We start from the raw sequence: 14,026 nt of genomic DNA, 5'->3' as shown, positions 1-14,026 counted from the left end.
ACTGAAACAAATCAGGATACCGGAATGTGCCACATGGCTTTGGTTTTATGACTAAAGGATGCTGTCAATGTGTGTAAAATATTCTGATGTTCTATTATTGCATTTTGTTATACAGACTATCTGTAGAATTTTATTGACACAAAGAATAAAATATTCCAGGGTCTTCATTATCAATTCCGTGGACCTTCAGAACACCTGCATGGGCTTTGAGTGTTAATGTCAATACTAATTTGTATATTCTTCTATTTGAACCTTCTTGGAGATTTGTAGTTGTTATAACAATTTTGAGGAGCATGGTTCTTTGTTGATCAACACTAATAATGGTTCCTTGGTTCTTTGGATTGGTTTATTTATACAGTTATTCCTTCTTTTTTATTACAAGATATTAAACCCATCTGTTTCACCCACCTACCCCTACTTTGAAGCAGGGGGAAGCAAAATATGGAGAAAGGAGAATCCAAATTGGCCAGTTTGGGTCAGGGAATTTTTGGCTCAGTTCAGTTTTCGGTTCGATTGGGGACTGCCCTGAACCCAGAACCAGAAATTTTATATTTGTGCCCATCCCTATATATAACAACATGCTCAATGTAGATTGTTTTGCATTGTGTGTGATAGAACCTAGTAAAAGTAATAAATCTTTCCCCCCTTTTTCTGTTGAGTCAACAAAGCATCCACCCTATTCCATTAGTACTGTTTTTTGAATTATGATCATGTTATTATAGCATTGCCTTCCACTTTCATCATTCCATTCTTTTTTGCAATGTTTATGATATGTCGTCTGATACTTTTGCATTGTGTCTAAATTGGTGATCCTATTCTTATTGTGTGTCTTGATGGATGTCGTGCTATTTTATTGCATTGTCTTACACCACTGAATTCACCTCAAGTCTCAGTAACAAAGACAAGTTATAATTAAATAAATACAAAGAATTACAGACCAACATGGGTTATTACCAGTTACTGCTGTTATACAGTTTGGCCTCTGGTTCATAAGTGACTTTATCGTGTTTTCAAAAATGATAAACAGTATGCTCATTCAAATGAACCTCTGTAAGACAAATCTTTCAACAGCATTCCTTAGGTAAAAATCAGATGGGAGCTAATTATGTCTTACCTTCAACTCATATATATATGACAAGTCTCCTGACCTACAAATCAAGCCCATGAAATCCTGACCATGAGGATTTTAAAACATTCATCCACTAAGGGGATGAAAAGGAGTAAAATCTGTTTCCCCATAAGGATACAGTGAGGCTAGGCAGCAGCTGCCACTTCCCCCGCTCACAGAGACAGAGCAAAAGGTCATTTGCATAAACCACCTGATTGGACGTCACCCCCAATATTCTACAGCCTTTTAGGCTTGCCAGTCTTCCTATGGAGCCTGGCTGGTCTGAGTTACAAGACAAGTCTCCTGACCTACAAATCAAGCCCCAGCCAAAGCCTCTGGACCTAGAGACTTGAAATTTGGGGAGAACATTCCTTTCATGATGCAGACAGCCACTAAGAAAGGATTTTAAGAAATTTGCCACCTAAGGTGGTAAAAAGGAGTAAAATGTGTTTCCCCATAAAGATACACCGTGGCTTGGAGGCTGCTACCTCTTCCCTAGCTCACAGAGACAGTTAGCAAAAGGTCATTTGCATAAACCACCTGATTGAATGTTACCCCCAACATTCTAAAGATCACTAGGCTTGCCAGTCTTCCTGTGGAGCCTGACTGGTCTGAGTTACAGTTACAGGAAACTGCTGACAACATTCCATACCTCATCCCCCCACTCCCAAAACAATTGGAACACAGAGGTCATTTGTATCTACGACCTGATGGGTTCTCCCCCACAACATTCTAAACAGTATGCATTTCCTACTGTTAATGGCCGGCCGGCCTGACTGCGTCCCGAAGAACTTAGACCTGGCTCTGCAGGCTGTGGCAACCTGGTTAAGGCTGAGCGGGCTGAAATTGAACCCAGCGAAGACAGAAATCCTTTGCCTAGGTCGGGGCGCTCTGGGAGGGGAAATACCTCTCCCGGTCTTCGACGGGGCGCTGCTGAAAGCGGCGTGCCAGGTCAGGAGCCTGGGAGTTTTACTGGAGCCTTCATTATCAATGGAGGCCCAGATGGCAGCCACTGCCAAGTCAGCCTTTTTTCATCTGAGGCGGGCAAGGCAGTTGGCTCCCTTCCTAGAGCGTCGGGATCTGGCAACAGTGATTCATGCAACAGTCACCTCGAGACTGGATTACTGTAATGCCCTCTACATGGGGCTACCTTTGTGCCGAACCCGGAAGCTGCAGCTGGTGCAGAACGCGGCTGCTAGATTACTGTTGGGGCTCCCAAAGTGGGAGCACATACAGCCGGGGCTGCGTGAACTGCACTGGCTGCCAGTTATATACCGGATTCGTTACAAAGTGCTGGTTATTACCTTTAAAGCCCTATATGGCCGAGGACCGTCTTTCCCCATACGAACCCCAGAGAGCGCTGAGGTCAGCTGGGAAGAACTTGCTGACTATCCCCAGGCCAAGAGAGGTAAAGCTTCAGAGTACCCGTGATCGGGCTTTCTCTGTTATGGCTCCACGCCTATGGAACCAGCTTCCGGAAGATCTGTGGGCCCTGCGGGAATTTGAACAGTTCTGCAGGGCCTGCAAGACCACCCTGTTCCGATTGGCCTTCACCAATTAAGGGAAACTGCTAGTGAAACCTATACAATAGCACCAGTATATTACTTTTAAAGATTTTATTGATTTTAGAGTTTTAGTAGAATTTTAATTAATGTGTTGACATACTCAAATAAGGGATATTGATTGTTTATCTCATTACATATACTAATCCATCTTCCACTATATTTTAATGTATTTTTAATGGCAAACTAGAATTATGTTTATATGTGTGTTACATGTTTAAATTAAACCTCTGAGAAACCTATGCCCTCATTTTAACCCATGCCCTCATTTTAACCCAAAGCTAACATTACAACAGACTCTCATTTATTGCACTTCACACCCAGGATACTTAATGACATAGACATCTATCTGCTATTCCAATTTATATTACCCTCCGTTGTTGTTTCAGCCCTAACAAACACCAGACCCCAATTTGTGATTCTTTTAATCTGCTAAAAACATTTCCATGACTGCATACTAATTCACTGCCCACTTTCTCTATATTTAGGATGGCTTGCCATTCCATACTATTGTCTGATGAAGTGTGCTTCTAGCACACAAAAGCTAACATTCTGAATAAAACTTTGTTGGTCTTAAAGGTGAACCTTGATTACTACTTAATATATAAGAGAAGTTAAGGAGGTAAAGGCAGTTGCCTAACTGGAGACAAGAAATATGCCTGCCCCCCCCCTCTCCCCAAGCAGTGAAGGACCTTTCTCTTTCACATGCACACACTGTGTCTCAGTACTCTTTTTGGACAATCAGTTAAGACATTCCTTGACCTGTACATAACCCAGGCAGTGCCGGATTTATATTGGAGCCCTCTGCTCACAATCTGAGTTCAATCCCAGCGGAAGCTGGTTCAGGTAGCTGGCTCATGGTTGACTCAGTCTTCCATCCTTCCAAGGTCAGTAAAATGAGTACCCAGCTTGCTGGGGGGAAAGTGTAGATGACTGGGGAAGGCAATGGCAAACCACCCCATAAAAAGTCTGCCGTGAAAACGTTGTGAAAGCAATGTCACCCCAGAGTAAAAAATGACTGGTGCTTGCACAGGGGACTACCTTTACCTTTAAGTAGGCTGAAGCCTAGGGCCTCTAAATCTAGGGGGCTTCCACAGCCCTGCCTCCCAGTGGGCAGTCTCCCCTCTCCCAAAATTGCAAACCCAAGACTTCATGTGAGGGCAGGGCAATTCAGACCCAGCTATGAGACTCAGGGATAGCCAGTGGGGCCCAACTTGAAACTCTGGGGCCCAACTGTGGGGCCCCAGTTCACAGTCAAAGTCTGCAGAATTTTAGAGAGATAAATAAAATCCATATAGATTACCCTGGTGCGGGCCTCCCCTTAGGAACAGATTGCTCCAATTGCCTTAAGGCCAGCCCTGATGAGACTGTGCAGGGGTTGGACTGACAAGCCCTCCTCTTCTAGGTCCCTGGTGCCACAATTTAGAGAACAGACTCCAGGACTCCAGAGCCAGCAGCCCAGAGTCAACAACCAGCTGCACAGCCTTCCCCAGCTCAAGGGTCAGGTCAGAAGTCGTACATGCTGCACTTTAATCAGTGGAAGAATGTGAGTGGAGGGCCGGCTGGGGCAGATAGACCAGGCAAGCAAGCTCTTCCAAGTCCCTTCCATTCCTTCCCTCCTTCATGGCTTGAACAGAACAAGCATATGTGACTGGTACTGACCTCACCCCTCCCAGGCAGGGAAGTCTATCTTTCACACTTCACAGAGCCCTGTGGGTGCCTGCAGCATGCACTTGCAACCCCTTTCTCAGAATTTCTTGGATATAAAAAGAAATATTGATGTGTCAATTGTCATGGCAATAAATCCAAACAATACTGCTTCATACATTAATAGTAGATTAATTGTTCTAAAGCCATTGCAGAATCTAATCAAAGTTTTACATATGTATTTTATATAACATTTTTTGGCAGTTGGCTCTTTTAAATGGCTAGTCTTGATTGTTGGATGGGAGCCTGGTGTTTGCTGCTGCTGGAATTATTAGATGAGAAATTATAGTTCATTATTAACATGTTTTTGCATCATTTTCAAGCCTCCTAATTGCATGTGTCTTGGAGAAAATTATTTTGAATCCTTTTGGCAATTTTGGGAGTTTATAAACTTTTGAAAATGTTTAGATTGGAGAATGATGTGCTATAGGGTTGGCTTGTTGGATGTGACAGTATAGACTCCATCTTGTGTTTGCTTTAGTTTAGGTTGTTTAGTTTAGTTAAAATGGCCACACACCCTGGGAGGTAGGGGCAAAACTCTATGGTAGGCTTACAAATTCCAGATGCCTCTATGGCCAAAAAGTGCAGGAAAGCCAGGGAGCAGAGTCAGAAGATATAAATGCTCCAGCCAGCCTGGGAGGGGGGAGTCATCCTGCAACCCTCAGAGAAGCCAGGAGGCTCTTGCTGCAGATTGCCCAAGGGCAGAGAGAGGCCTTGGGGATCAGGGAAGGCAGCAGTGGGAAGGGATCCTCGGAGGGATCCAGAACTACCTGTAGAAGTTCTGTAGTGTGATATGCACTCTTGTAGAATGAGGCTTATCATTCAGAGGAGACAATGAACACTTTGGATCTCCAAATAATTGTAATTATCTTGGTCTTTTAGAACTAGTGGCAAAATCTGATCCATTTTTACTTGCTCATATCAATCAGTATGGACATTCTGGATCAGGCAATCGCTCTTATTTGTCAAAAACTATATGTGAGGAAATGATACAGCTCATGGCAATAAAAGCTAAGGATGCAATTCTGGCTGATGTGAGAAAGGCTGGATATTTCAGCTTTTCAGTAGATTCCACTCCTGACATTTCACATACTGATCAGTTGACTTCAGTTATCAGATATGTATCACCCAAAGATGGTTTGCCAACTGAGAGATTTTTAACTTTCGAGCTAAAAGACCACTCAGGAGAAAGCATGGCTGATTTAGTGTTCAACTATTTCACTACTGAGCTTGAAACTGACTTTAGAAAATGCTGTGGGCAGTCTTATGACAACACTGCCAACATGGCTGGTAAGTACAATGGTATACAGCATTAAATCATCGAAAAGAACCAATTTGCAAGATTTATTCCATGCCCAGGTCACTCTTTAAATCTGGTGGGCCATTCAGCTGTGGAATGCTGCCTTGATGCAGTGAACTGTTTTAGCATTATCAATGAAATTTATACCTTCTTTTCATCCTCCACAAAGAGATGGGCAGTTCTAAAATCATTTTTGCCACCTCGGTCTAAAGTGCCTAAATATTTGTCAGACATTAGGTGGGACACACACGCAAAAGCCACAGAAGCTGTTTTGGAAAGTTACAGTGCTATCATTGATGCCCTCAGTCATTTGTACTCGGATGTTAATGGGAAAGGGGAGACCAGGCTTCAAGCTAACAATCTTTTGCAGAAAAATGGAAGAACTGGAATTTGCATTTATGCTGCATTTTTGGACCCCTGTGCTAGGTCATTTTCACAAGGTCAGCAAAGCCCTTCAGAAATCAGACATGTTATTGTGTTCTTGTGCAAATTTGTACAATTCACTTCTGAATTTTTAAAGGAAAATTAGAGAAGATTTTGATGAGTTTGAGAAACAAGCAAAAACCACCTTGCCAAATGTTAACTACAAAACAAGGAGACAAAGTGTAAAGAAACGGCAAAGAAATGACAGAAGTGCACCTGATGCCTTTCTTCAAGAGATGTTTAGGATAAAATCCTTTATTCCTACATTAGATGCATTTGAAGCTAATTTAAAAAGAAGTACTGTGTACAGTGATGTTGCACAATTGCTTTCAATTGTTGCTAATCTGACAGCATTTAAGCAAGAAATACAGCAAGATGTTGAACTGTTGATGGAAGCATACCCAGAAGATATTGACTTGAAACTTATTGATGAACTTTTGCATTTTCACCTGTACGTGAGACAAAGCCATAGGCTTGCAGAAGAGCACTCCCTGTCTCATACAGACCCTTATCAAATTATATACAAGGGAAAAATTCAGATGGCCTTTCCTAATGTGGAAGCAATCTTGTGGCTATTTCTTAGCTTTATGGTCACTAACTGCTTGGGAGAGAGGAGCTTTTCAAGATTCAAAAGAATTAAAAATGAATTAAGGGCCACAAGGTCTCAAGAGAGGTTGTCCACACTGAGCGTTCTGTACATTGAAAGTGACAAATTTAGACAAACAAATTTTGATGAAGTTGTGGATGATTTTGCTATGAGGAAGGCTAGAAAAAAAACATTTTTAGTCTTACTGTATTTGATGGCTGTAGTTTTCTTCTTCATATGTATATTAAAACTGACTGTTTAATTACAACATAAAGTAGATTTTAAAAGTGCCACACTGTCAGGTAATCATGATCATATTATTTACATTTCCCAGGCAATATAATTTGTAAACTCAAGGTGTTTTTTTAAGAATAACATTACAACTTCATTTTCCTAAAAATTAATGCTTTCTTCACAAAAGGTTTACAAACTTCAGTTATTGCAAAAGTTTTTCAGTGTTAATTTTAACATTTATGCATTTTTTCCAGTCACTATGGTATTTAACAATAACATCTTATGTCCTTTAGAAGAGAAACTGTGAATTGCAGAATTTTAAATACCCATCATCCTTGGCTTCACTTAATTTTGCTTATAACACTCCTCCATTTTCTTCTAGTCGTGAAGGTGGGGGATTGGGAGGGGCCTCACAAGTGGAGTAGCCTAGGGCCTCTCCTCATCTAAATCCAGCTCTGAACCCAGGTGCTGGAAGTAAGGACAAATTCAAGGCTTAAGGCCTCTTCCTTTCTTAAATCCCCCCTCCAACTCACACACCTTGGCTTAAGCAAAGTAATTATTTATTATTAAAGAGTAAATACAGTTTTGTACACAGGGTATGGTGCTCCCCACCCCCAAACTACTTTCCCTTCCTAAACCAGAGATCCAGCAGTCAGTGTCCCAGAAGTGCTGCCTTCTTGATTAAGCTGGTCCAGCCACAGTTCATCAGAATCAGCAGGCCTCTAGTGGGAAGGAAAGTCCTCAGGGCCTCTCTTCTCACCATCCAAAAGAAGTCAGCTTCAGTTCATAGACAGGTGGTCTGGGGGCTAAACTCCTCCAGAAAAAAAAAGTCAGTTCTACAAAAGAGAAGACCCACACCAGACAACAATTTCTTCAGTTGACACCTCAGCACTCTAGCCCTTGGAGAGACAAAACGACTAGGACCCTGCTCCTGCCACTACCCAGTTTACTTTTCTCCCAGTCACTCCTACACACACTCCACCCAATATGCAAATTAAGTACTTTCATTGCTCTCCCCAACAGCATATACCCCAAAGCTCTACATGTACTTTTATAATCACTCCCATAATGCTGAATGCTTTCTCTAAAAATCTAAAATTGGATGCTCTGTAGCAAAGATGTGAATTTCCGTTCCTACCATTAGTGGATGTCTCAACAACAACTTCTCCTGCTCTTGGCTGGATGCTATAATATATAACCAATCACATGGGAAGTGTCCCAGGGTATGGCAGGTATTTTTCTCTAAGGATATGCTTGTGCAAACTCTGTGGAGCCAGATGTGTAGACTGCAAGCCTTTCTAACTTTACCCAAGCCCCTGCCAATCATGTGAATCAGTGGGAGACTAGCCTATGAGGAAGAACCTTGCATATCTAGATGGTAATGACTGAAACTGCTAAAAGTTCTAAAACCCAAAAACCAAAGCAAACTGAATAATACACAGATTTCCAGTGCAGTCCTATGCAGAGGTTTTCCAGGCTAAACACATTGATAACTCTACATAGAACTGCACTGCAAGTTAATTGATTTAGCTGTTCCTCCACAGAAAAAAAAAGTTCTAATGCAGTTAGTGTAGTGTGATTAGCCACTTCTGTCAACCAAGTCTCAATGTTAAAGACAGAACTGCAAAGCTTGAATAGGAGAAGGCAGAATTACACAAACAACTTCACTATTGGCATTTTCTTGGTTTGGGAGAGTTTGGCTTTTCAACCTCAAATGTTCTTTCATTAGGCTATCATGTTCTACACATTATATAGTTCATGCACATATATTTGTACACACATCACATTGTATGTGCAGAAAACTTCTAAATAGAGGCATTGTTATAATTGCAGAATGGACAGATCAATTTAAAGTATTACCCCTGGTATTGTAAAATGTAACTCTTTTGAACTGAAACATCAGTTGCCAGGATTTAGCCTGGCAGGGGGTTTATGACTGTGTTAGAGCCCCATAGAAAAAAGAGATTTGTAATAGAAATCATGACAAATCCTCAACACAGGTCCATTGTGATGTATTTTGTACTTTGCCTGTTGATTTACAGTAGTCAAAGGAGGAAACTAGATATCAGGAACATATAATTTCTCCTCTGCCTTTGATTTAATATGGATTGACTGGAGCTGATTTCATCTGTCTGACTTCAAAGGGCCAGGGCCAGGTCATCGGTTTTATAAAACCAGTCAAGCCTAAATCCCAGGATTCAAATCATGCTGGGCAATCTTTCACTAAATCATATGGAATCCAGGTATTTCTGAATTGGTGGGTTGTAGTTCTATGTGTTCAGATACAGAATTTTGAAAGGGTAAATTTTATATAAATTCCTATATAAAAGGATCTAACACAACATCTATTTCAGTTTAACTAAGCTGTGGTCAGGGTAAATGACTCAAGAGCCTTTGGCTTCTATGGTACTGCAAGGTTTAATCTTGTCCCCTATGCATTTCAACATCTACTTAAAATTACTGGATAAGATCAGTGGTGGGATTCAGCCGGTTCGCACTGGTTCTACCGAACCGATACCTAATGTGATATCAGTTCGGCAGAACCGTTTGTTGGCCGGGCGCCTGCTGCTAATTTTTATTACTGCCTGCACAGGGCTTGGGGAGAGAGCGGAGGGGCGCAACCTACAGGCGGGGTGGGCAGGCAGGCGCGGCGCAGAGCCTCGGAGGTGCTGGTGCTGCTGCTGGTGGGGGTGCTGCTGCGGGTGCTAGCGCCGCTGCCGGCGCTGGTGCTGCTGGGTGAGCTGGCTGAGGTGCAGGGCAAGGCGGCTGAGGAGGTGCAGGGAGAGGCGGAGTGCAGGGCTGAGCAGCCTCAGCAGCTGCTGCTCGCAGCCCAGGGGCACCCACCTGCCTCGCCGCCACTGTCGCCTCCTGCCTGCGCGGGGCTTGGGGAGGGAACGGAGGAACGCAACCTACAGGCGGGGTGGGCAGGCAGGCGCGGCGCAGGGCCCCGGAGGTGCTGCTGCTGGTGGGGTGCTGCTGCAGGCACTAGCGCCACTGCCGGTGCTGCTGGGCGAGCTGGCTGAGGGTGCGGCGGCCAAGGAGCTGCAGGTTGAGGCGTAGTGCAGGGCCGAGTGGCCTCAGTCGCTGCTGCCCGCAGCCCTGAGGCACCGGCCTGCCTCCTGCTGCCGCTGCTCTGCCTCCCGCCACTCTCCACTGTCTGACTGGCCCTGCCGCCCACTTTTGACTGGCCCCGCAGGCCCCCTCCCCGCCTCGTCACCGCAGCCCCTAACTCTGTGGGGAAAGTGCGGCGCCTCGCCTCCCTCAAGTCCTCCTGGTCTGCCCCTGCCCTCCCCTGCAGCAGCAGCTCCTCAGGTGCTCCTGCCTGCCCTGTCCAGTCCTGTCCCGCCAGCCTCAGCCCTCCTCGCCCTGGCGAGACAGAGCGCCCCCTATTGTTCTTGGTGCGGCTGGCGCTGCCGCCCCCTCTCAGCCGGACAGGTGCCTCTGCCTGCCAGCAGCACCCCACCAGCAGCAGCACCTCCGAGGCCCTGCGCCATGCCTGCCTGCCCACCAGGTCAGAGAGAGACTGAGACCTCGCACCGTGGGCTCTGCGTGTCTTTCTCACTCCCTCTGCTGCCGGCTGCTTGGTGCCCATTGTGTAAATGGGAAGCCCTGGATTCCACTGCTCCATTAATACAGACAACTCGTTCTGCATTTCGGCGGTAGGAATAAGAGCAATTTTGCCCCCTCCGGAGGAGAGAGCGGGCAATCTAGCGCGCTTTTGGCGCGTTTGCAGGGGGCAGGACTTCTATGTGCCTTCGAAAGTCTCCGCTCCCTTCCTCGCAGTCCTCTTGAGTTGCTCGGCGAGAGGGAGCGTTCTTTTTACACTTGTAGCCAGCATCGGGAGGATTAGGCCTCCCTCTTACCTTGGGAGGCTGTTCGTCAGCTTGACGTTTAGTTGCGTCATGAGGGAGATCTCATCGTAGGACCCTGGTTTTTAGGAAGGCTCGTTCAGTAGAAGGCAGCTTCATATGTTTGATCCCCTTGAGGGAGCCGCTATTTGCAGAGCGTTCTCCCTTCACTGGCTGTGTTGCAGCCCTCGTTTTGTTGCCCTGAGTAGCGTGGGCTGCATTTGCAGTTTCAATTTTGGGAGAGGGATGGTGGCTCAGTGGCAGAGCATCTGCTTGTTAAGCAGAAGGTCCCAGGTTCAATCCCCGGCATCTCCAACTAAAAAGGGTCCAGGCAAGTAGGCGTGAAAAACCTCAGCTTGAGACCCTGGAGAGCCGCTGCCAGTCTGAGTAGACAAGACTGACTTTGATGGACCCAGGAGGGTCTGATTCAGTAGAAGGCAGCTTCATATGTTCATATGTTCAATGGGCCCCTGACCTGCTCAGTCTCTCTCCCAGCCTCTTGGTATATCTTTTGGTATAGTTAAAATGGTCATTAGGACATATAACCTGTTGTTAATTTATTTGAATCCCACCACTGGATAAGATCATCTGAAGATTTAGGCTGGGTAATCAGCAATATATGAATGCAGAAACTGTCTGTTCCTTGAGACAGTTTTGAAGTGTATATGGGCTAATAAACTGAAGTTTAATCCATACAATATTGAAGGTGTGATGAGTAGAAGGTCTGGCCTAAGATTTAAGGTGTCACCCATCCTGGATGGGGTTGTACTCCCCTGGAAGAAACAGGTATGTGGTTTGGGGGTGCTCTTGGATCCAATCTTACTGCTAGATAGGTATGTGGCAGCTGTGGCCAGGAGTGTCTTTTAGCACTTTCAGCTGGTTACTCAGGTGTTTCCTGGGCCAAAAAGATCTGGCCACTGTGGTACGTGACCTGATTACATGTAGGTTAGACTACTGCAATGCACTCTACATGGGGCTGTCCTCAAAAAGTGTTTGGAAACATCAGTTGATATGGAATGCTGCAGGGAGGATGGTGATTGGAGTGGATTGTAGGAACCATATCAGTCCAAGTCTTTGTCCATCTACACTGGTTCCCAGTCTGTTTCTGGGTACAACTCAAGGTGCTGGTGTTGACTTTTAAAGCCTTGTATAGCTTGGGACTAGCATACCTAAAGAATCACTTATTCCTTTACAAATTTATTTGACAGCTACAGTCATGCTTTGGATGCCCCTGCCTTCTGAGACATGCAGACGGTAGCTAGAGTTGCTAACTGTAAGTTGAAAAATTCCTGGAGAGTTGAAAGTATAGCACAGTGAGGGGAACAGGAGAGAACTCACTGGGGTATAATACCATAGAGTTCACTCTCTGAAGCAGCCATTTTCTCCAGAGGAACTTGTAACAGACATCTAACTGCTAGTGTGAGAACCTTGATTGACAGGAAGTTTGAATGGATTTATAATGTTGACCTGAGGGAGTGGCAGTTGAGAGTGGAAGATAAGAAGAGTTAAGGATCAAAGAGGATCCTGAAATAGAGAAGGGGAACTAGTAGTCCTTCCCTGAGGGAAATAGCCCCTTCCCTGAGGGAAATAGCAGTGATCCCCATCCCCCATTTCCAAGGAGCTATTATATAGTTTCCCTCATTCCCATTGCCATTTCACCTGTCATGTTTAAAACTGAAAGCTACTGATAGTCTGTTGACCGTTTCCCTGTAAGAGTGAAATAACACAGTTTATGTGTTGCAAATTAATATCAGTGTCTCATATGCCATTATCAGACATATATCAACAAAGAGGTTTTTTTATTCCTCAGCATGTAAGGCTGGGTAACAAAATATCTGTATATCTTTAAACAACCAGGGGGATAGACCAAGAAACAAAGAAGAAAAATGGGCTGCTTCGGCTAAGACAACAACAACAAAAGGAAAGTGAGAAACTGTCATAGAACTGATCTTTGTAGTCTGAAGATGAATTGTAATTCTGGGAGAACTCTGGGCCTCATCTTGAGGTTGGCAAACTTACGAATAACCAAGGCGTTTTCAGTCATGGCACCAAAACTCTGAAACTTTTCCCCCAGAGAGACTCATCACTCCTCTTCTATTGCCATCTTCTGTCAGTGAGAAAAGACTTTTTTGTATTGTGATCTCTCACTTATCTCTCCTTCCTGCCCTATGTTTTAATAGTTTTATTTTGGTTTTAATTATGTTATTTTGTTTAGTTTTTAAATTATGTATGCTTTTAATATGTTAGCTGCCTTGGTAGCCCTGATGATATCAGAAAGGTGGGGTATAAATTTTGTTTTTTTATATACGTGTGTGTGTGTGTGTATTTATATGTGTGTGTATGTGTCTATATATCAGGGGTGGGTAACCTCCGGTCTGTGGGCTGTTTACAGCCCACGAGATCCCTCAATCCGGCCCTTGGACGGCCTCCCCAGGGCCAACTGGCCGGCGGGGATCAATGTGCTGGGCCACGCTGCAGTGGGGGCAGTCTCCCCAGGGCCAGCTGGCTGGAGGGGATCAATAGGCCCTACCCCATTGCACAGTGGACTCCCTGGGGCCAGATGATCGATGGGGATCGCTGGGCTGTGTCCTGCTGCACAGCAGCCTCCCCAGGGAAGAGAGGAAAAGAGCCAGAGCTTTCTTTGCCCAGTTCCCCGGGGCCGGCTGGGATCACTGGGCTGTTCCTGCTGCACAGCAGCCTCCCCGGGGAAGAGAGGGAAATTGCCAGAGCTTCCTGTGCCCAGTTCTTTGGGGCCGGCTGGGATCGTTGGGCTGTGTCCCGCTGCACAGAGGCCTCCCTGGGGAAGAGAGGGAAAGAGCCAGAGCTTCCTTTGCCCAGTTTCCCGGGGCTGGCTGGGATTGTTGGGCTGTGTCCCGCTGAGCAGCGGCCTTCCTGGGAAGAGAGGGAAAGAGCCAGAGCTTCCTTTGCCCAGTTCTCCGGGGCCGGCTGGCCAGCGGGGATCACTGGGCTGCGCCCTGCTATGCAGCAGCCTTCTCGGGCAAGGGAGGGAAAGAGCTAGAGCTTCCTTTGCCCAGTTCCCTGGGGCCAGCTGGGATCACTGGACTGTTCCCACAGTGCAGCAGCCTCCCCAGGGCAGAGAGGGAAAGAGTCAGAGCTTCCTTTGCCCAGTTTCCCGGGGCTGGCTGGGATCGCTGGGCTGTGTCCCGCTGAGCAGCGGCCTTCCTGGGAAGAGAGGGAAAGAGCCAGAGCTTCTCTTGCCCAGTTCTCTGGGGTTGGCTGGCCAGCGGGGATCACTGG

At 45.6% G+C, this 14,026-nt stretch overlaps 1 non-coding gene across 1 annotated transcript; it reads left to right on the top strand.

Annotated features, from left to right (window-relative positions):
* Window positions 1–11,010: 11,010 nt before the first annotated feature.
* TRNAN-GUU (transfer RNA asparagine (anticodon GUU)) lies at window positions 11,011–11,083 on the top strand. Its single transcript has one exon. It is a non-coding gene; the product is annotated as a tRNA-Asn (tRNA).
* Window positions 11,084–14,026: the final 2,943 nt, after the last annotated feature.

Source organism: Heteronotia binoei, chromosome 2, assembly GCF_032191835.1.
Source record: "Heteronotia binoei isolate CCM8104 ecotype False Entrance Well chromosome 2, APGP_CSIRO_Hbin_v1, whole genome shotgun sequence".
NCBI classification, from domain to species: domain Eukaryota; kingdom Metazoa; phylum Chordata; class Lepidosauria; order Squamata; family Gekkonidae; genus Heteronotia; species Heteronotia binoei.
The sequence above is the reverse complement of the archived record's forward strand: the minus strand, read 5'-3'. Positions and strand labels throughout refer to the sequence as shown.